This window comes from Eurosta solidaginis, chromosome 1 (genome assembly GCF_040869045.1).
Source record: "Eurosta solidaginis isolate ZX-2024a chromosome 1, ASM4086904v1, whole genome shotgun sequence".
Classification (NCBI taxonomy): domain Eukaryota; kingdom Metazoa; phylum Arthropoda; class Insecta; order Diptera; family Tephritidae; genus Eurosta; species Eurosta solidaginis.
This window is the reverse complement of record NC_090319.1, coordinates 35,681,076-35,698,096: the sequence shown is the minus strand read 5'-3', so window position 1 is coordinate 35,698,096 and position 17,021 is coordinate 35,681,076.

Genomic DNA, 17,021 nt, shown 5'->3' with positions numbered 1-17,021 from the left:
GGCAGAAATACACCCGGAGCGCTCACCAAACACTGGCGAGGGGCGACCCCGCTTAGAAAAATTTTCTTCTAATTTAAAAACCTTATTTCTAAAATGTTTGATGTTGCTTTGCCCGGGGTGCGAACCCAGGGCATACGGTGAGGTAGGCGGAGCACGCTACCATCACACCACGGTGGCCGCTACACGCTCATATTCTTATAAAATAATTTCACTCTACACATAGATGATATTAACTCCTGCTACTGGGTATATATACCTATTGGGCTCCCCTTGAACTTTTCGCTTCCTTTTTTTGCGACTTCTTATTACCAAGGTATCTATGCATGTGCTTCTTTCGCTGTTACATAGTTTACACGCCATCGGCGACATTGGAGTGCGCACACTCGGCCACTCGGGCTAGCTCATATCAGCAAATTGCCACACTATTAGCCACGCCAGGTATATGTACAAAGTTATTGAGCGCCACTGACACAGGGCCTCCAACAATACAGCGCCATCATCATGAAAGTCATTAGCAACAACAAAATTAACAATTGTCGAATAACGTTAGTCGGCGGCAGCTAGTCACTGGGAGGCTACGGAGTACGTTGATTGTCGTCTATTTCTACTCTCACTCAGCCTTGTGCCACCTTGCCACCTTGCTACTTTGTTTAACTTTGTTTACTTCCTACCTCCCTCGCACTCTCCTACTTCATATCTATCTTGCTTCCTATTTGTTTTGGTTGGTTCGTGCCACACGACTGCCGCTATCCATCCAGCTGCAGCTACCACCTGATAGTTTGTTTGCCATTCGACTTACGGCAGGTTCCTTAGGTCACGTTTTTAGCACGCGGCCAAATAGAAAATCTGAAGAAGCTACATCGGAATCTGCAAAAAGTCATAAAGTGAGAACGTAGTGGAGGAGAAGAAGACGCAGTTGGAGTGGGTGAAGGTAAATTTGTGTTTTAAAGTCAGATGGCTGTTTATTTTGAGCTTGAGGCTTCTTTTTGTTATGCCAATGCACTATGTAATATGTAAACCTCATTGCCTCTTGCTTTCACCTGCATTCTTCTTATTCTACACTCTATAGCTTCCTCCTTCTTCGCTGCATACCTCACCTACTCTTGAGCTTCGCATATGATGCATAATCAATGCCGTACATGCTGGGAAAACAGAACACCCACAAAATTGCTAAGCTCAGCCAAGTTGTGGCTTGGACTATTGGTCAGTCCAGTAACTTGACTAGTTTTTGTGAGTTTTCAAACTTTTTGGCTTTTTCATCTCTTCACGCACGACCTTAGAAAATAAATGAATAATTTGGCGCGAAACGGAAGCTGCTTGCAATTTGCATGCAAACCCCTGACCGTGATCCACCCGCTAACCTCCTACAGTTAGCGTTCACAATGCGACCGCGCCGTTACCACTTCGCTTCACGTATCTCTGCTGATGTAAGTGTTCAAAAAGCACTTGCCACGTACCACCAATGGTATGTACATATATATGTATGTATGTATGTTACGAACAAGGAAGTCGGCAGTTAACATAGATAAACGAAATTAGCTTCGGAAAATTGCAATAATTTTGTGGTTATAAAGTTTTTGTTTATTTTTGTTTGCCAAAAGCCGCTTAGATGAGATGTTCGTTTGCTGGTGTGTGAGTGTGTTTATGTGTTGCATTTTTTAATTTTTGTTACTACAGTGGACGATGTGGTGGAATAGCCCTTGGCGGTGGCGCTACTTAATCGCTCTAATCTCTATTAGCAGAAATCCACTTCAAGGTGAGGATCTATGTGAAATGAGATGAACTGTTCTTTTCCAACTTTCAACTAGGTGGAATGGTACAATGGCGTTAAACTGATAAGGGGTAATGACAACTAGATCCCAAGATGAGTAACAGGTTCGCTTTCAAACCTTCAAAGACTGAGCAAAAATGCCTGCCTTTTAGTGGTGGATAGAAGGCTAATCATACCAAAGGCCAAAGTATAGTTGAAGGATGTGCTGAAATCGGATGATTCAATATGCCTAAGATCAGGAAAATAATTGCATTGGGCAATTGCTTCAGCTTAAATGAGATGGGAAGTTACCGCTGGGCGCTATGGCGACATGGCGGAATGGGAAATTGTCAGACTTATGGCCAGATTATGTATAACGCCATGACATGGAAGTCACTCACATTCATATTCATATTCCATCTATTAGTATAAGGAAACTCCATCAAATTAAGGAAACTCCATCAGAAAATGGAAACTTCATCAAAGTAAGGAAGCACCATCAGAATACTAAATACCATCAGAATAAGGAAACTACATCGGAATAAAGAAACTTCACCAGAATAAGGAACTACATCAGAATAAGGAGATAAGGAAAAGGAAACTCCATCAGATTAAGGAAACTTCATCGGAATTAGGCAACTTCATCAGATTAAAAAAACTTGATAGGAATTAGGAAACTCCACCGGAAAAAGGATACTTCCATCAAAATAAGGAAACTACATCGAGTAAAGAAATTTCATCAGAATAAGTAAACTCTATCAGAATTAGGAAACTCCATTAAATTAAGAAAACTCCATCAGAAAAAGGAACTAAAAAAACTCGATAAGAATTAGGAAACTCCACCGAAAAAAGGATACTTCCATCAAAATAAGGAAACTACATCAGAGTAAAGAAATTTCATCAGAATAAGGGAACTCCATCAGAATAAGGAAACTCCTTTAAAATAAGGAAACTCAATCAGAATAAAGAAGCTACATCTATAAAGAACCTGAAAGGACAACTGACCATCTAGTGATATTTGGGTACAATAGCGAATGTAACTGAAGGACGGCTGTTACGGCATTGAGCTCGCCCAAGTGACCGCTCGAGATTGTTTCTTTTGCAGAATATTTTAAAGTTGAGATAGTGAGATTATTTCGAGACTATATCGATACAATAACCGGACTAATTTAAGGATCACATCGGAAATGTTTCTGGATATCTTCGAAATAGTTTTTAAGATAATTTCGCTAAAGTGTTTGAAGTTATTCGAAATTATTTCGAGACTATTTTGGAATGATGTCCAGATAATTTCACTGTAATTTCTAGACTGTTTCGCGGGATAGTTTTGGTATTGCTTGCAAGGTTATTTCATCGTAATTGTGGGATTTTATCCAAATTATTTACGAAGGGTAGTTTGGGGTTATTTCTAGATCATTTGCGAACTTGTTCGGAATCATTCCGGAAATGTATAAGGATTATTTTCGGGATAATTTCGAGACTTTTTTGACATGATCGGCGGATAATTTTGAAATCATCTTAAGACTGTTTCGTTATCTTTTCGATATGATTTTGGAGCTATTTATTTTTCAATATGGGGGCTGTTTTCGGGATTATCTCGGAACAATTTCGGGATCGTTTTGGGACCTTAATCAAATTATTTCGAGTCATTTTTGAGCTATTTCGAGATCATTTACTGGTTGGTTTCTCTACGAAAATATTTCAAGTCTATTACGTGGTGATTTCAAGACTATCTGCGAATCATTTAGAATGGTTTCGAGAAGTTTTGAAGTCATCTCGGGATCATTTTTGGCTTATGTTGAGATTATATTCACACTCGTTACTCGCTAAACTATTTTAATCTTTTCGGAATTGTATTGGGGCTGTTTGCTTTAATGTTTCGGGACTGTTTCGGGGATCATATCAGGGCAATATCGTGAAAATTATATGAAGGGTTTCTACGTGCGGACGGAGCCACGTGTAAAGGATACTGCATAGCAAACTCCACACCCAGTTTTATTGAAGGCAAAAATATACACTTCTTTTTCTCTGCTACGCGTTTTTGTGTTTTTTTTTTTTGCTCTCTCCTTAGGCAAGGAGAAAGATTTGTAATGTTCACATAAAGTTGTCAAACGTGAGTTTTTTTTGTCGATTTGCTGGACTCTTTGAAGAAAATGCAAGATAGTATCGAAACGCCTAGGAAAAAAAGGATTAGCTTAAACTTAAATTCAAGTAGTGCTAAAATGTGCACAAAAAAATGGGTGGATGCCATTATAGAAGCTTTGCCTTGCAGTGCAGGCATATAATCAACCCAGTTCGACTCTTGGCAGTCTGGGTCATGCGTGCTGCAACAAACATGATTTTAACTTAAAACTTAACTTCTTTTGTAGCCCAGGTTTTTCGATAGTCTTTATGAGGTAATAAAACTTGATCTCCCTTTTCTACTTAAGTTCAGATTGGAAATCAAGTGATTTATTGAAGAGTCTTACAAAGTATGAAGTTGAACAAATCTCTCCGCACCCGGATTTCATCGAAGCAGTTCACAAAAGAAAAAGGGCCTCCCGTTGGTTATGGGGTTTAGAACACAACTGCGGTAAAATCCATTGACTGCCAGTACCGGAGCGTGCCGCATTCATATGCGTGAAAAGGCTGCCCTACCAATGTCTCGAAAGTTTCGGCTACTGCTTTCGGCATTACAGAAAAACAACAATCCACTATCTAAATCAACTGTTTAAGTACTACTTAAAAAATTCAAAAGTTTCTATTAAGTAGGTAGAAAATTACGCAAATATTTCTTAGTTCATAAATTCTTGTTTTATTCTATAGATTTGCCAACACGTCTAACTTGTGGTCTCTGCAAATAGCCTTGTGTTAACTAACATACACACTGTACATCCATCCATATGTACCAAATAGTCATTGCAGCCGTTAGAACTTTTTGATGAGCTCGCGGCAGCCACGTAACAAATTATTTAATTGACTAAAAATGGCTGTAAAAATAGTTAAGAAATGAAGAAACATTTGATAGCAATTGAATAGGAAAAAGAAACCAGCCGGCTGGCTGACTTAATAGCCGCATGCGAGCCTGGCTCTATGTATGAGTGTATGTGTGTGTGTGGCATATGTGTGAATTGTTTGGCACATCGGCTGCTGTAGGCTATCAAATGATTATGCTGACTAAAAAAGCATCGAAAAAAAAAGCTTAAAGAAAACTTAAGAAATATTGCACTGAAAAACTCAAACTCATTTTACAACAAACATGAAAAAGTTACAGTAAAAAAAAAAAACTTGCATAAAAACACGTAAATATGAAAGAGAGAAAGAACTAAGACTATGCTTACACCGTCAGCCTATATGAAGTGAGGATGCAGCGGAGCTTCGTTTCGAATTCCGAAATATAGGCATTTCCAACTTATTTATACTTCTGAATATGGATTTGCTTTGCGCCTCATTGGAATCCGAGTTTTGACAAACAGTAGAAAGGGCTTATTATTGGACTAATTAGTTTGTGATTTACTTGGAATGACTTTCCAACTACTTCTTTCGTAACAGATTTGGGACCTCTTCGTAGTCATGTAGAAACTACTTCGGTGTTAGCTCGTATATTTGCGAAATCGTAGCAGATTTAGTTCAGAGCCATTTCGCTTTAATTTCGCAGCTATTTGAGAAAAGTTTCATTGGCTTTTTATCGGTAACAAATGCTATTGACGAGTTTGAGAGTTTATTGTCGAAAGCAAGTGTTATCGACTAGTTATGGGCTTGGTATCGGTTTGTTATACACGAGCTATGGATTATTTATTGACGATTTTCTAAGTGCTATCGATTTTTTATGCGCGTATTATGGACTTCTAGTTTGTTTATTATCGGCTTGTTATCTGCGGAATTATCTTGTGACAGTTCTTCGCTATAGTTTCGGGAGTATCTGAGAAGAGCGTCATTCGTGTTTATGGGTAACAACCGATATTGACGAGTTACAGGACTTTTTATCGAAAGGCTATCGGTTTGTTGTCGAAAAGCACCGTTATTGACAAATTATCAGCTTATTATAGGTTCGCTATAGATTTTTAATCGACAACTTGTCAAAGTGTTATCGGCGTATTTTCGATTTTCGAACGACAGGTTATCGATTTTTTTATTTAATTGCTATCGAATTAATATCTGCTGCTAATTGCGTGTTATCGGTTTGCTATCGGTTTGATATCGATTTGCTATCGGTGAGTATTCGGAATAGAAGTTTCATGGTTGTTTGCAACAGTTGAGATGTGACCATAATTTTGACTGATCTTACTTCGGGCTTGTTTCCAAGATTAGTTGGAATTATTTTAAGACATACTTAGGTCCTTGGTCTTCATGGACAGTTCAACCCAAACTTGACCTATGGTTGCGTTAAGAAACGGTCGGAAGGAATCTTTACAGAATTGATTCGATACCTTCTGAATTATTTTGAAACATTGTTTGACATCGTATTCATACTAGAGATATACGCCGCCGCCGCCGATTTGCGTCGCTTTTCGCACGCCGCTGCCGAATGTTAAAAAAATCGGCGCGGGCGGCGCGTTACTATATTTTCTACTCTCTTAAGACTGTCTAGGCTATTTATTTTTCATCTCGAAAATTGGTTCGATATGGTCGAAAGGGGTATAAAGGGATGCGCATCACTGCCAGTTATGAAATCCAATCCAAGAATAAGCGAAATCAGTGATGCAAAATCCTTTAGTAGGCTCCAGTGGTTTAAATTCTCCTTTGTAATGATTCTCAGCTAACACATAAGTTGCATATATCTTTAACACGTATGAGAAGGGTTTGAAAAATAACTTTATTTGCTTAGTTATAAAAATAACGTCTGAAATCTTATTTTGATTTTCGCAATTCATCATTCAACACCCAAGTCTCCCGGTTGGTGGCCCTCTTCCCAACTAGTCCCTTACAGCGCATCACATTGGATATAGCCTATCAACCATGTTTAAATATGACCAGCACGTGGCGGCTCCAGTTACAAATGTGAATACGTAGGCACATTTTTTAACCAGGTTAGGCTTTGTCCTTCGCAAGAACACTCAAAGTGGTGAAGCAAAAGCTTTCTCAAGACAGTCGAACAACCGGGTGTTCTACTAACCTAACGTAGAGGATAGTCGAACTAGTCTGAAAATAGAAGGCGGTCGTCCATATTGAGCTCTTATATCATATGGCCGGAAACGAAGGCCATTGAAGTCAATGTATAGAACACAAATGTCTTCGAATTTTGGCCTCCATTTTAAAACTTTTATCCACGGTCCTTGTAAGGTTTACATTATGTCGATGCGCCAAGGGTTATATGATTTTCACCCATGACCACTACGTAATGACATCGATTTAGACTGTTTATGATTTCGACGGCGGCATCCTTGACCGAATAAATACTCCCTAATATTTCAAGGTGTTTTTTCAGCGTGCTTTGCACACTGAGTATAATAACTTTGATTGGATAATGATTGGTTGTACAGTAGGGCGGGTCGATTTAAAAATCGCTCATTGCTCTGTGAAAATCGTATTCTAGGGATCAAAGTAAGAAACTTTGCCGAAGGAACCAAGTGGCATATGTTTGTATGGTGAACCCCCAGGGAGGTTCCAGGGGGTGTGCCACTGGCATCGTTGGGTCGGGCCTCCAAAGTTAGTGGGGGTCGGTCATACATTTGGACTCGATTGGGGCAATCTAAATGGGTCAAAGTGGGATTTTTCAAAATTTGCCCCTACCCATCAGAATTCGTTTTAGAGGTATGGTTCCTTTGGCAAAGTTTCTTATTTTGATCCCTAGAATATGATTTTCACAGAGCAATGGGCGATCTTTTTGCCTCCCCACAAATCGACCCGCCCTATTGTACAGGTATAAAGGAATCGAGATAGATATAGACTTCCATATATCAAAATCATCAGCGTCGAAAAAAAATTTTATTGAGCCATGTCCGTCTATCCGTCTGTCCACTAACACGATAACTTGAGTAAATATTGAGATATCTTCACCAAATTTGGTACACGAGCTTATCTGAACCCAGAATAGATTGGTATTGTAAATGAGCGAAATCGGATGATAACCACGCCCATTTTTTATATATAAAACATTTTGGAAAACACAAAAAACTGATTATTTAGTAAATAATACACCTAGAATGTTGAAATTTTACGCGTGGACTGATATTGAGACTCTTGATAAACATTTGAAAAATCTGTTCAAAATGGGCGTAGCACCGCCCACTTGCGATAAAATAAATTTTACAAATATCATTAATCATAAATAAAAACTGTTAAATCTATCATAAAAAAATTCGGCAGAGAGATTGCCGTTGCTATAAGGAATGCTTTGAAGAAAAATTTCCGAAATCGGTTAAGGACCACGCCCACTTTTATATAAAAGATTTTTAAAAGGGTCGTGGACGAATAAAATGAGCTATATCTTTGCAAAAAAGATCTTTATATCAATGGTATTTCATTTCCCAAGTGGTTTTATAACAATAAATAGGAAAAACTTTAAATTTAAAAAAACGGGCGTGGCACCGCCCCTTTTATGACTAAGCAATTTTCAATGTTTCGGGAGCCATAACTCGAAGAAAAATTAACGGATCGTAATAAAATTGGGTACACCAATTTTCCCTATAGCAGAAAATATTTCTAGTAAAAATGGACGGGATTGGTTAAAGACCGCGGCAACTTAGATAAAAAAAAAACAAGTTTAAAAGGGTCGTAGACTAGAATAATAAGCTGTGACTTAGCAAAAAATAGTTTTGAATTGATATTTAACTTATCAAGTTTTATTGTAAGAGGAAATCTGGAGAATTTTTTTTTTTTAAACGGGAGGTGCCACGTGTTATGTAGAAAAGAAATTTATCTGAAATGAAATGCGCAATTGAAGCTCACGCTGAGTATATAATGTTCGGTTACACCCGAACTTAGGCACCTTTACTTACATTGGTGTAGCTTGGAAGCATAACACGACAAAAACATCGGTCAAAAAGTCTTCAGAGCTTCACCAAAGCTTCGACGAAAGTGACGTCGTTGAAGGTATGAGTTCGAATTCGCAGTCCTACAGCATCTGTGCTGGCATATGGTAAAATGGTCAGGATGCGTGATAGCGACTGATGATCGGGATTTGTTCGCACGTCGGAAATTGTAGCTCCTAGAAACAGCCGAAAAAAATGAAGGCGCCCTTTGTCGCGATCAACATTAAGCCTATCTTAATACGCTAATCGTTAAAACTGGGTCACGAGAGTTATGACTATTGTTGATAATTGATAGCAACCGTAAGTCGCCTTTGCGCGTGACCAGCATGTAGCCACAAATGATTTGAAGAAATCGTGCCGACGACGGGTATTAGAGTTAACCCAGAACATCTGTTTCGGTAAAACTACGCTACAAAAGTCTGACCATTTTAAGTATTTCTCCCTTTCTCTGCAAGGAGCTACTCCTGAAATTGTTTGAATGATCCGCGAGATTTTAAGGCAAAAACCGCGGATCTTTCCGAAATGCCTGAAACGTCGATTTCCTTAAATACTTATAAACAAAACCTTTCCAAATATTTTTTATTAATTTTCGCTTTAGGCTAGCTCCCAGATACTCATCCGCAAATTAATGATATTGTTCCAAATCGTCAAACATACTCGTACCATTGACGTCAGCAGTATATTTCCATATTAATTAGTTGTGGACAATGTGGTACTCTGAAGTCCAGCCATTAAATTAAGAGGTTTACGCCGGTTACTTAAACGGCGGCGACGACGTAGGCTCTATTATATACCTGCGGCAGCGGCGTGACCTGCGCGCCGACAAAGTGATCGGCGTAAACCTCTTAATTTTATGCCTGGACTTCAGAGTATCACATTGCCCACAACTAATGAATATGAAAATATACTTCTGACGTCAATATATAATTCATACCTCTTCTGAACTATTTTTAGATATTCTTGGAAATCCTTTTAAGATTTTTTGGAACATTTTAAAGGTGCCTTGATATCCGTTTTCGACGGCTATATTTGGTACGGCTATATTTTTTATAAACAACTTATCGGTTTTTTATCCGCTTGTTATGTAAAAGGCATAGAGGAGTTATCGAATTTTTCGACTTGTTATCGTAATGTTGTAAACTTTCTGTCGATAACAAAGGCTACCGAAGAGTTATTGGTTTTTGGGCGACGAGTAACCTGTTTACTATCGGAAATTTATATATGTATTTCTTATTGAAAACTTATGAAATTTAAAGTTTCAGAATTATCAATCGTTTTGGTATATAAAAATTATAGATTTGTTTTCGATCGAAAGTTTATCGATTTTAATAGAAAAGTTATCAATTTCAAAATTTATCGATTTGTTACCGAAAAGTTATTGATCGTGTATCCAAAAATTATCGCAGTGTTATCACAAGTGTTATCAAGATAGCGAAAATTTATCGATTTGTTATCGAAAAGTTATTGATTATATATAGGAAAGTTAGCGCATTGTTATCAAAAAGTTTTCGATATTTTATCGAAAAGTTATAAAAAATTATCGAATTATCATCAAAAGGCTTTCGAAAGGTTATCAGTTTATTATCGACAATTTATCAATTTGTTATAAAAACTTATCGGACTGTTATCGAACAACTATCAATTTCCTATCGGCGTATTGTCAATTTGCTATCAGCGCGTTATAGATTTGTAACCATGAATCATCGTTTTGTTGTGCAACATATATGCATAAAAACGATGATACGATAAGATAACAAGCCTATAAGAAACCAATAAGAAGCCGGTGACTTGGCGATAACAAGCCGATAACAAAACGATAACACGATATTCGCTTCCTTGGCAATTTACAAAACATTACTTATCCACACGTACACCTGTATGTTTACAAATCGAACTTCATGATTACTTGGTACTCTCGCCTTTTCGTAACATCCATAGTATTGGGAACATCCCTAATACAAGCTTCCATCAACTAACTACACTGAGTAGGATACTATTTTGAGATTGTACGTAGTATGACCAACCAACCTGTTTACTTTGCGATTTAGGTGCTCTGCTTATAGATTTGGTCGCCGGTTTGGACATCTTCTGGTTTCCGAGCAGCTATTGGCTTTCGTAAGCCAAACTTTTGAACATCCATCTAAATAGCAAAAAAAATAGGTTTTTATAAACAACAACAAAAGATGCAGCCAAACGTAGACGGAAAACAAAACAGGTGGTGAAGGGGTAGAGGCAGTCGAGTGACGATGATGCTTGACTTTTTAGCGGTTTTTTAAATGGTCATTGTTTTTGTGTACGCTTCAGCTCTGTGGCTCCTCATGTGTAGTCGTCGATGCGTCCGTTTATTTGTTTTACGTGTACGTGTTTTCTTATTGTTTTTGTTGTTGTTGGTTGTAGTTAAATTGGCTCAGTATGTGTCCAGTCAGACAACCTAGTAACATTTCTCATGAGAAATACATAAATCGTTGTGCAGCCTTTATAACACCGTTAGTTTGTTGGCATTACATAACTGGGTCTCTGTGGATAAAATAAATAACTCACACAACAAAAAATAAAACAAAACAAAAAATAAAATAAAACAAGATATGCAAAGCAATAAAATTGATTTTAACAAAACAATCAGGTGGAGCACTGAATGAGACATAAAACTTAAAAGAGATTCAGAGTAAAAATTTAAAGCACACTATAAAATCCAAAGCGAGCTGAGGGTGTTAAATCTAGATTTATAGAGTCAAATATACAGAACATCGTATACCTTAGCCCATCATTCATTCATACACTAAAGAATGTCATTTAGGTGATTGGACGTTTTGGGTGGTCAGCTCGCAATAAAACGCCCCAGTCAACTTGCCTTGCTAATTGAAGCTTCAAGGCCATTTAAGTTAAACCCCAACATTTTTCTACCAACGCAGTGCAGATAAAGACTTCATTTTTTGTTGCAACCGATGGAAGACAATTGGAATGTTTTATTTTCCGAAAGTTGAAGTCTTTATAAAGCAAAACATGAATATATGAAGCATAAATAAATACAAACTACCCTCCATGAGCTCTCCACTACTATTACCAACTAATACTCCCAACTCTAGCTACCTAATTAAACTAGAGGGTGGCTTTTGGCGTAGAAGCTAATGCAAAGCCCTACAAAGCATAGATCGCACCTAACGGTAAAGCAAAAAAAGAAATTCGGCTTATTACGGATAACAACCGAATTTCAAGTACAAAAAAGTGCTTTTTCAGTGGAATATATTTATTTGAAACTTTTTCGGTATTTCGAAGTGATTAATTTTTATTTCCAAACGTTTACGTCCCAAACGTATATTTTACGGGTCATGCAATATCCATTTCAGGATATAATTTCTGAACTGTTTGGGAATAATTTTCCGATCGTTCTGGGATGGTTTAAGGGACTGTTTCGGGTTTATTTTGGGAATTTGTTGGAAAAATTTCGGGTTGATTTGGACAACAATTTAGGACTAATTTCGCGGCTATTTCGGGACTATTATGAGATCATCTTGGAATAATTCCGAAAACATTTCGATACTATTTCGGGATTATGTAAGCTAATATCTCGGTATGTTTTGGGAATAATTTTGGCAAGTTTCGGCTAACTCATTTATGGATACGAAAAATTTTCGGACTGTTATCGTTATCGGATTAATATCGGCAGGTGGTTGGTTTGTTTTGAACCCGTTATAAGATTGTTATCGATAACAAGTTTCATCGCAGAGTAATCGTTTACATCGTATGATTTGCCATGAGTTATCGCAAAATTATCGATTTGTTATCCAAAAGTTTTCGATTTGTTATCGAAAAATATCGATTTATAATCGAAAAGTTTTCGCTTTGTTATCTAAACGTTGTAGGTTAGCTATCGAGAAGCTATATATTTACTATAGAAACGTTGTAGATTTTTTATCAAAAAGAATATCAATTTGGTATAGAGAAGTTACCGGCTTACTATCAAAATGTTATTAAACTCAATCAAAAGACGATAATAAAATCAACATTTTTCGATAATTAATGGATATTTTTCGACAACAAACCGACAACTTATCGATTACAATGTGATTACTTTTCGATAACAAATCGATAATATTCGTTATGTATAACAAATTTATAACCTTACATCGAAGAACCGATAACTCTACTTACCTCGTCGGTAAATTGCCGGTAACAAACCGACGACAAACCCATAACTCTTTACCGATAATAAACTGTTAACACTTAGATAAAAATTGATTACATGGCGTTTGATTTATTTTCTTTTTTTCTTTTTTTTTTCTTTTCTTTTCTTTTCTTTTCTTTACTTTTCTTTTCTTTACTTTTCTTTTCTTTTCTTTTTCTCCCCTTCTTTTATATTCCTTTCCTGAATGAAATTACTAATTTCTTATCTTTCCTTTCCCTTAATTCCTTTTTTCTTTCTTTCCTTTTCTTTTCTTTTATTTTCTTTTCTTTTCTTTTCTTTTATTTTCTTTTCTTTTCTTTCTTTTCTTTTCTTCTCTTTTATTTTCATTTCTTTCGTTTTCATTCCTGTCCTTTCCTTTCCTTTCCTTTCGTTTAATTTCCTTTCCTTTCTTTCCTAACCTTTCCTTTACCTCTCCTTTTCTTCCATTTCCTTTCCTTTGTTTTCCTTTCCATTCCTAACATTTCCTTTCCCTTCTTTTTCTTTCTATCCTTTCCTTTCCTTTCCTTTCCTTTCCTTTCCTTTCTTTTCCTTTCGTTTCCTCTCCTTTCCATTCCTTTCCTTTCCTTTCCCTTCCTTTCTTTTGCCTTCTTTTTCCTTTCCTTTTCTTTTCTTTTCATTTCTTTTCTTTCCTTTCCTTTTCTTTTCTTTCCTTTCTTTTCCGTGTCTTTCCTTTTCATTCCTTGCTTTTCTTCCACACAAATTATATGAGCCTGGTTGCCATCTCGAGGACTAACTTTCGACGATCTTGGTCGGCGCATATGTCGATAACTACTGGCTTTTTTTAAGGTTCTCATAATTAGTATGAAAGGTTGGCCTTTGCAGGAGCAAGCGTTAAGTTTAAGAGGGAAACGATGTTATTGACCACTCTTGCCATATCGATAACAATGCATAGATTGACCCCTTTCAGGCAATCAAGTTTTCTTCCTCTATAGTGAAATCTTTTTTATAGTGAAAAGGTGTTGTTCGCCTTCGTTGCACTTGTTACCAGTTCGTGATTACCTTCAACCTAGGGAGCATGCATATATATGTATGTATGTATAAAATGTTCCAATTCGCTTCATTGAATTTTCGATTTTGTTTTGATTACTCAGTTTTTATTTACAAATAAATACTAAATAAAATACCGTTAATTTTTTATTTCTTTATTCGAATTTTTGTTCTTCGTTGTGCCGTCTTTTCCAGCGGCATTCGTTGCAAATTTGGCTTTGTCGCTTGATTAATTGCCTAATGGGCGTAGCTGCAGCGCAACAAGTTCCAGCCATCATCTACCGCATGCAGTACGCACAGTGAAAAGTCTTTCAGAGATGACAAGCACCGACAAAAGAGAATTTGAAAGATGAGAAGTTAAAAATATAAATGTATGGTTCTACAACAAAAATATAAAAAAATGGAGTAAAACACAAAATAAACGGGAAGATGCTAAAAGTAAATTGTAAATAGTAACCGTTACATAATCTCAATCCGTAAGATATGCCAACGAGTGACATTTGTCGGATACGCAACATTTCCAACTGCACAGCCATCGCATCAGCAAACTGCAAACAACAAAAACAAACAGCAAAGAACAAGTTGCGCCAACAGCAAAACAAGTGTTGATAACTGCTAGACCATAAAGTAGGAATAAAAGAACAACAACAACAACACCACCAATAGCAAGAACTGGGGTGTGACAAGTTCAGGTGCAAATGAATAGTATATACTTAGTTGTAATTGGAGCATTAAACAATCCTTCGACGCATTTTTGTACCCCAGTGGGTTAGGGCGCCTAGAGTTTACCCGCGGCAGGTATGCCTGTCGTTAGAGGCGACTTAAATACCCAAGTGATTCAATGGGTTGTGTAGCGCAGCCCTTTAAAGGGGTTGCCAGCACAATTTATAGCTTCTCCAGTCCAACTGTCAACCTCACCTACCCGTGGTGAATCCTGTTTCTTCAGCAGCCGGGGCTCTGGCGACCACAAGTTCCATGTAGCTAGGGCGTGGGATGGTCTGGAAGGTTCAATGTGGTCATATTAAATCGTTTACGAGATGGTCAGGCTTGTTGCTTGTTACCAAAACGGAGCAGATATATATCCGGCAATCGACTATCAATATCGATAACATTCCCACAACAACAACAACTAATTTTTCTCTCGATTACTTCACAGAGACATCGGATGAGGACTTGACCTAAACTAGATTTACATACAACTTTTATTACATAGTTCGCCTAACTTTACATTCCACAAACTTTGTGTAACTAGACATACATATGTGCGATCATACATTGAACTAATTTCTCAGGCGAAGCAATACAACAAAGATTTCTATATAAATCTGGCATTAGATTGTATGATTTCTTAATTGCAAGCTTGGTCGACTACGACTAATGAATCGATCAATCTTTGACGTGGTTAGGTAAAGGGACTGTGCCGTAAAATTACATTTCCGCCACGACATTTCGACCACCAATGGTCTCATTATGATGCCCTGAACGGTATGTAACCCCTTCTGTGCTAGCTACCGTGGAGCTCAACACTTTGCGGAGTCAACTAATTTAAAAATCGTGCCTATTTAAAGCTTGGATGTCTCCACAAGGTCATTGAAAAGGGCAGCCAAGCACCTTTTACGCAGTTTCTGCGTAGTTCTCAATACACCTACAGATGCGGCAGGTAACACAGGATTCGATGCTGCGTGAGTACCTATCAAACAGTGACCAGTGAAAATCCTTACCAGGGACGATAACTTTGACTTATTTTGGATAAAAAAGGTGTAAGTAAATGCATCCTTTATCAAGGGGAGGCCAAATCATACGAAGGCCAGACCAACCTTTGCCCTATTTATCGTTAAGGAATTTAAGAGCGGCCATAGACATACCTACCGTACACTTTTGGGAATGATCTGTGCGGTCGTACTCCTTCTGGTTATTTCATTAAATGTCCTGGTACACATTACGAAAGAACTCAACCTTCCCCATCTCCAACAAACGATATCGACAAGTTATTGTTTCATTATCGGCTTATTAGCGATTTTGTGGTTGAGTTATCGGTTAGTATTCGGCTTGCCGTCGAAGGGTTACAGATGCGTCCTTCATTTAATATTGCAGTGTTATCGGTATCAAATCGATAGATTTCCGTTACCAAATCGATAACTTTTTGTTAATATATCGATATATTTTCGATAGGATTTTTCGATAACTTTGTATATTGTTGTTGTTGTTGTAGCGATAAGGGCACTCTCCGAAGGCCTTTGGGAGTGTTATCGATGTTGATGGTCCTTTGGCGGACGCAGATCCGGTACATTCTGGTAAAAAGCACCATCTCGGGAGCGATTTGGCATGACCACATGACACTTTCTAGGCTATACCACCCTCCAACCCCCTGGATTCATGACGAATTTGGGGTCGCCAGAGACGGGATTTGCCACGGGTAGATGAGGTTGACAATTGGGTTGGAGAAGCTATATATTGCATTGGCAACCCCTTGATAGGGTTGCGCTACACAACCCCTTGAATCAATTTGGTATTTTAGTCACCTCTTACGACAGGCATACCTACCGCGAGTATATTCTAAGCCCTCTAACCAGCTGGGGTGAAATTGTTTTTGTGTTTTGGAGATATTTTTTATCGAGAGTTTTTCTTTAAATAGTGGACCACTTTTCGATAGTAAATCGACAACTTTTTTAAAAACAAGCCGATAGCTCGTCGCTAGGTTAGGTTAGGTTAGGTGGTAGCTGCCCTGATAAGGAAACTTGGACAACACGAAAGTCTGTTGTGATACCACATACAACAAAAATAACGGTGACGTAGATCTAGTTCCTTAGAGAATCGTTGGGTAGAAATGATAAAGTTCCGAATGATACCGATCTCAACTTTGGATAAATCCTCGTGAGATCCAAGTGAGTCGCGTCCGAAGTACTTTCGCCTAGTTCTGACAAAAGCTGGGCAATCAAACAAAGATTGATTTTGTGATTCCCCCTCATCATCCTCCATACAGCTACAGCAGGATGGAGTTTCCAGTATATTGAGACGTACCGCATGGATACCCATGGAACAGTGCCCTGTCAAAACCCCAATGACCATTGATAGGTGAGCCTTAGTGAACCCAATTATTTCGGAAGACCTGCTGCCATCCACTTTCGGCCAGAAATTCGCTAAA